Source organism: Trichechus manatus, unplaced genomic scaffold (genome assembly GCF_000243295.1).
Source record: "Trichechus manatus latirostris isolate Lorelei unplaced genomic scaffold, TriManLat1.0 scaffold00180, whole genome shotgun sequence".
NCBI classification, from domain to species: domain Eukaryota; kingdom Metazoa; phylum Chordata; class Mammalia; order Sirenia; family Trichechidae; genus Trichechus; species Trichechus manatus.
In genome coordinates, this window is record NW_004444116.1 from 716,185 (window position 1) to 722,184 (window position 6,000).

The 6,000-nt window shown below is 40.5% G+C and overlaps 1 non-coding gene across 1 annotated transcript; it reads left to right on the top strand.

Moving 5' to 3' along the window:
- The first annotated feature begins 5,524 nt into the window (after positions 1 to 5,524).
- Positions 5,525 to 5,598, top strand: TRNAT-AGU (transfer RNA threonine (anticodon AGU)). Its single transcript has one exon. It is a non-coding gene; the product is annotated as a tRNA-Thr (tRNA).
- Positions 5,599 to 6,000: the final 402 nt, after the last annotated feature.

Sequence of the window (6,000 nt, forward strand, 5' to 3'; positions counted from 1 at the left end):
CTGCATTAAAATATGAGTAGGGTAGTGATAGCTCAGGAGTCCCTGGCTGGTACAAATGGGTAACATGCTTGGCTGCTAATCAAAATGTTGGAGGATTGAGTCCACCTAGAGGCACCTCAGAAGAGAGGCCTGGCTATCTACTTTAAAAAAAAAAAACAACCACTGAAAACCCTATGGAGTACAGATCTACTCTGATACACTGGATAGCAACTGGTTTATGATAGAGAAAGCACAGAATACTTTAAATAATGGGGTTGGGACTACTGGTATCTGGAAATAACGTAGAGTTGGATCCATACCTCACATATCACAACAGGAAAAACTCGGATAAATAAAAGAATTAAATATAAAATATGGACGTTTTAAAAGAAATCATAGAGTTCTTTTCTTAAAGGATCTTGTAGTGAGGGAAAGCATATATCAAAGTTTTCTGTGCTTTTCAGAAAGCGCCCACTTTTCCTGAGTCCTTTCACTTGATCACCACTTAGGTTCAAGAGAAGTTATTGCTCTTACTTGATCTGGAAAGAACAAGTTGGGGCTGGGAGTGCAAAGGATGCCACCCCATTAGCACTACCTTCTACCTTTACTTCATCAGAAGTGCTGTTCCAATTTTCCTTCAGTGCCTTTGCCTGCATTTTGCCTGATGAATTCAAGGCTCTACTCCAGACCCACCAAAGCACTGGAGGCATCAGGGTTGGAGCTCAAGGGACATTATATTAAAAGGAGCTTCCCCTGGGGTAAATTTGGAAATCTCTAGTAGACACAGAAGTCATGCAGATTCATGAATTTGATTTTAATGCCTTAACGGACAACCCAAAGTGTTCACAAAAACAACACACTGAGCCCAGTGTGGGCTACACCAAACAGTAAGACACTGCTCCAAAACTCAAAGTGCTCCCAGAAAGTCAGCCCCAAAAGTCAGTCTGCAACTGTTACAACAGAGAATCCAATCTATGTCGCCAAAAGTATCCCCAGGAAGACTATTGTAAATACAGATTCTAGGACCCTTCTTGTAAAGCTCCTAGCTAAAGAGGTTTGGGGTGAGTCCCAAGAATCTTAATTTTACCAAGTGTCCCCAGGTAATTCTCATGTGATGGTCTGCTGACTACCCTCAGTTAAGGATGCTAAAAGCAATTATGGGAAATTTGAAAATTCATGAAAGAAGCTCCCAGATGAGAAGTTTGGGGTCTCTGGAGGAGACAGAGCTGAAATGAAATCCTGAAACAGAGGTTGAAATATAATTAATTTATATAACAATACTGAACATCTAGCACGGTCATGTCCTCCTATTTCAGGTTACCAGGGTCCTATCAGCTCTACCATACAAGCAAAGAGGGTCCAAGGGCAACTCTCCCCACAGTCTCATCAGTTGATGAAGAAAGAGCTCAGCTCTTGTTGGGAATACTCAGGACTGATTGGGTCCTCACACACACTTTCCCCCTTGTGTGATAAGTCAATGAGCAAGAAATGCCCCATCAAGTCCTTTGGCTGTCCAGCTGCAGGTTCTGTCTCTAACCAATTTGAGGTTCCATTCCTGGGAGAGGAAAGACGGCCTGAGAGATCCCTGCCTCTTGCAAGCACTGAAAGAAATCCAGACCTGTCAGTGCTGGGGCCAGAACTGGATCAGGGAAGGGGAGGGAGGTGCCTGCAGGGTTTCACAAAAAGCATATTAGAGAAAGAATCCATCATACATAGACCCAAAAGTTTTTAGAATTTTCTATTACTGTTATTCTTAACATGGAATATATAATAGAATCAGCTACGAAGTTTAAAAAAATATATATGGTAGAAGTCAGCACCTGAACCCAGGTAGACTGGCTCTAGAGTCCTTCTATTAACTATTAAACTACACTAGAAGTACCAAAAACAAAAAACAAAAAACAAAAAAAACAATAAAACAAAAACCCAAACCCGATGCCGTGGAGTCGATTCCGACTAATAGCGACCCTATAGGACAGAGTAGAACTACTGCATTGGGTTTCCAAGGATCAGCTGGTGGATTCAAACTGCCAACCAAGTACAGTGAACTATTAAACTGTATTAGACTAAACTGAAGAGCAAGTTCATAATTTTGTCAGTGGGTTACCATATTCTGATTAATCCTTGCATTCAGATAACTAAATTCATAAATACTGTCTTAGTTTCTTAGCACTGCTGTAACAGACATACTACAAGTGAATGGTTTTAAAGAACAGAAATTTATTTTCTCACAGTTCAGACGGCTAAAAGTCCCCAACTTTAGGAGAAGGCTCTCTGTTGGCTCTGGGGGAAGATACTTACCTCAGCGTCTGCAACCCAGGCAGTCCTCTGTTCCTTGGAGATCTTGGCTTAGCATCTATCTTTCCTCTATTTGCACTTGCTTGCTCTGTGCCTCATCTGCCTTTTTTATATCCCCAAAGCCATCAGGTTTAAGACACACCCCACTCTGATATGGCCTCATCAACACAACAAAGAAAATACTATTCCCGAAGGGATCACATCCGCAGGCACAGGAGACAAGATTCCAACACATATTTTGGGAGTACACAATTCAATTCATAACAAACACTGACTTATAAATTAGGATGTGGTTGTAGCCAGCCTCTAAGATGGCCCCCAATGCTCCTTACCTCCTGGAATCCAGGACCCTGTGCAGTCCTTTCCCACAGTGAATCAGGGCTGGTCCTGTATGAGCAATGGAATACAAGAGAATACAGTGGACTTGGTGGTGTGTGTCTTCTGAGGCTTGGTTATGAAAGGCATTTCACCTTTAGCCTTCTCAGACCACATGCTCTGGGAGAAGCTGGATACTTCACTGTGAGGACACTCAAGCAAACCCATGGAGAGACACACATGTGGAGAAACTGAGGCCTGTCAGTAACATTCAGTTCCAACCTGTCAACCACGTGACTGCGTCACATTACAAGTGGGTCCTCCCACCTCAGTCGAGTCTTCAAATGATTACAGTCTTAGGCAAAATCTGACTGGAATCTCATGAAAGCTTCTTTTAAATTTCTGACCCATAGAAAATATTAGAAGTAATAAATAATCATTTTTGTTTTAAGCCTAAAGCCAAACCCATTGCTGTCGAGTCCGACTCATAGCAATCCTACAATCAGGGTAGAACTGCTCCATAAATTTTCTAAGGAGCAGCTGGGTGGATTCGAAGTGCTGATCTTTCAGTTAACATCGGAGCGCTTAACCACTGCGACACCAGGGCTCCTCTTTTAAACCAGTAAGTATTAAAGTGATTTGTCATGCAACCATAGTAATCAGATTTTAGTTTTTCAAAGTGGGGTGCTGCAGTAACAAATACAGCAAAATGTGGCAGTGGCTTAGAGATGAGCTCATGGGTGGAAGTTGGAAGAGCCTTAAAGCCACTGCTATCAGAAGCCTGGTGAGGGCTTAACAGGGGCAGATTAACTGGTAAGCAAGGTATGCATGGGCTTAATTGGGTTTATTTACTAATTGGTAGTGCACAATTTCACATGGTGTGGTGAAAAACAGGTGAAATTGTGCACTACAGATCAGTACGTAAGCAAAAGTAAGCCTGTGCATACTTTGCTTATTGGATAATCCATCCCTGGACTTAAAAGTGAAAGGAAAGAAAACCTTATTTGAACTTGGAAGAAAAGAGATTCTTTTAATGAAGTGGTAGAAAGATTAGGAACATTGCTGCCTACAGTATACTGGAATATAGAAAATAAATCAATGAACTGGGTAATTTAGCTAAAGAGATTTCCAGACATAATTTTGAAAGTGCTGCCTAGCAGCTATAATAAAATGTGAGAGCAAAGAGGCAAGTTAAAGGAAGAACTGTTAAATATAAATGAACCAGAACTTGTTGGATTTGAAAGCCAAACCATTATTTCCAGTCTCTCCAGATGGCAAATGATGCTAAAATAAAGAAATGACTTACAGGCAAAAATCAAACCTAGAGCACTGTCAGAAAAATATAGTCCAAAGATGAAGTCAAAGATGTAACTGTAAAATCATTTGTTAAAACCACAGAATGACTTAAGGTGGTACTCAAACAGAAAAACAATCCTCAAAGGATCTTAAGGGCATACCTTACAGATCCTGTCCGTTAAACCATAGTTCTACAGATAAAGAAGGGTGTGGTCAACCCTAAAGGAAGCCCAACACAGAGAAGGACTTGTTTTCCTGAGGACTGTGGATAGCTTCTGTTTACTACAGGATTAGCAAGCTTCTTCCAGAAGGGCCAGATAGTAAATATTTTAGGTTTTTTGGGCCATACAGTCTCTGTCACAACTACTCAAATCTGCTATTGTAGCAGGAAAGCAGCCATAGATAATACTAAATAAATGAACATGGCTTTGTTCCAATACAACTCTACTCACAAAAACAGATAATTGGCCAGATTTGACCTATGGGCCATAGTATGCTGACCCCTAAAGGAAAAAATTCCAGTAACATTCATAAAATCACAAGTTTTTAAAGAGAATTGCAATACTTAAAGGGATACTTTGCCCTCGAGTCGATTCCAACTCAGCAATCCTGTAAGACAGAGGAGAACAGCCCCCATAGGATTTCCAAGAAGCAACTGGTGGGTTTGAGTTGAGCTCTTAACCACTGTATCACCAGGGCTCTACTAAAAAAGGGATAGAGCAGTACAAAATGAAAGGAGGACTTTGAACTCCCCAATACTGCAGGAAGGAAGCAAACTAAGAAAATTACACAGCTGCAGGCACCAGAAATTTCCTGTTATAGATGAAGGATGAGTCAGCTCAGAAGGTGGACCCAAGAGCCATGGAGAAATTTCCAGACAGCATTACTGAGTTCTAATCAAAGCACTAGCATCATGTGCCTGGTTGGATTCCAGAATTGCTATTGACCAGTATGTCTCTTGTTTTTGCCCCTTTTGAATGAGTGTGTGTGTGTGTGTGTGTGTGTGTGTGTGTGTGTGTGTGCAGAGGTTATCCTATGCCTGTTCCACCATTGTATGTTAGTATGTGGGAGACAGGTAACTTGTATCTTATTTACATAGTTGTTCAAATAAAGAACAACTATGGAATGGCACCCAAGGAATCTCATCCACACCTTCACTTGATTTATAGGATGCAATTTTTGACTTGCTCAAGATCACACTGCTGGTAAATGGTAGAGCCAGCACCAGAATCCAGGTAGACTGACTCTAGATTCCTTCTATTAATGATCTAAGACCATGTTTATGAATTTAGTTATCTGAATGCAAGGATTAATCAGAATATGGTAACCTACTGACAAAATTATGAACTTGCTCTTCAGTTTAGTATGATATAGATTAACTGTACCTGCAGTGCAGTTTAGTAGTTTAATGTTATAAAGAAATCAGACTTGGAGAAGGAGGGTGAGTATATTTTGCATGTAGGAGAGATGCAATCACTGAGGACCAAAAGTCAGAGAAAAATGAGAATTAAATCCAGGATGTTCCCCAGGTTTATCTTCTCATTATGTCTCAAGAAGATTGCTAGAATAAAATCATTGACAAGCTGAGATGTAAAGTTTTGCAAAATAATGTGTGACTTCCACAGACCCACTGTGAGGCTCTGTGGCTTAGCTGGTTAAAGCGCCTGTCTAGTAAACAGGAGATCCTGGGTTCAAGTCCCAGCAGAGCCTTTTTTTCCCCCTTGTGGGAAGGGTAAATGGAGGAAAGCTTGATTTATTTGATGAAGCTCTAATATTCAAAACTTGAGTTATAATATGTCTGAGGTACTTTGTAGAGGAGGGTTAGAGATGGGAGTTAGAAAATTATTCATGATGAGTTACCAAAGTCTATGCCAGAGATCCATCACCTAGAGTCAAATTATAAGTTTTCTAATTTTAAATTTTTGTAGCTACTTTCCACACCTCCTAAGAAGCTTGCAGTTTCACTTAACATTTTTACTCTTAGTACAATTCAAAAAGAAGGTAAGAAAAAAGAGATAAGGCATATACACTGTGTCGATTGAATGCTATAATGACTGCTTCTCCTTCTTTCATGATTCTGGGCTCTAGGACATCAAAGAATATTCTGAAAAG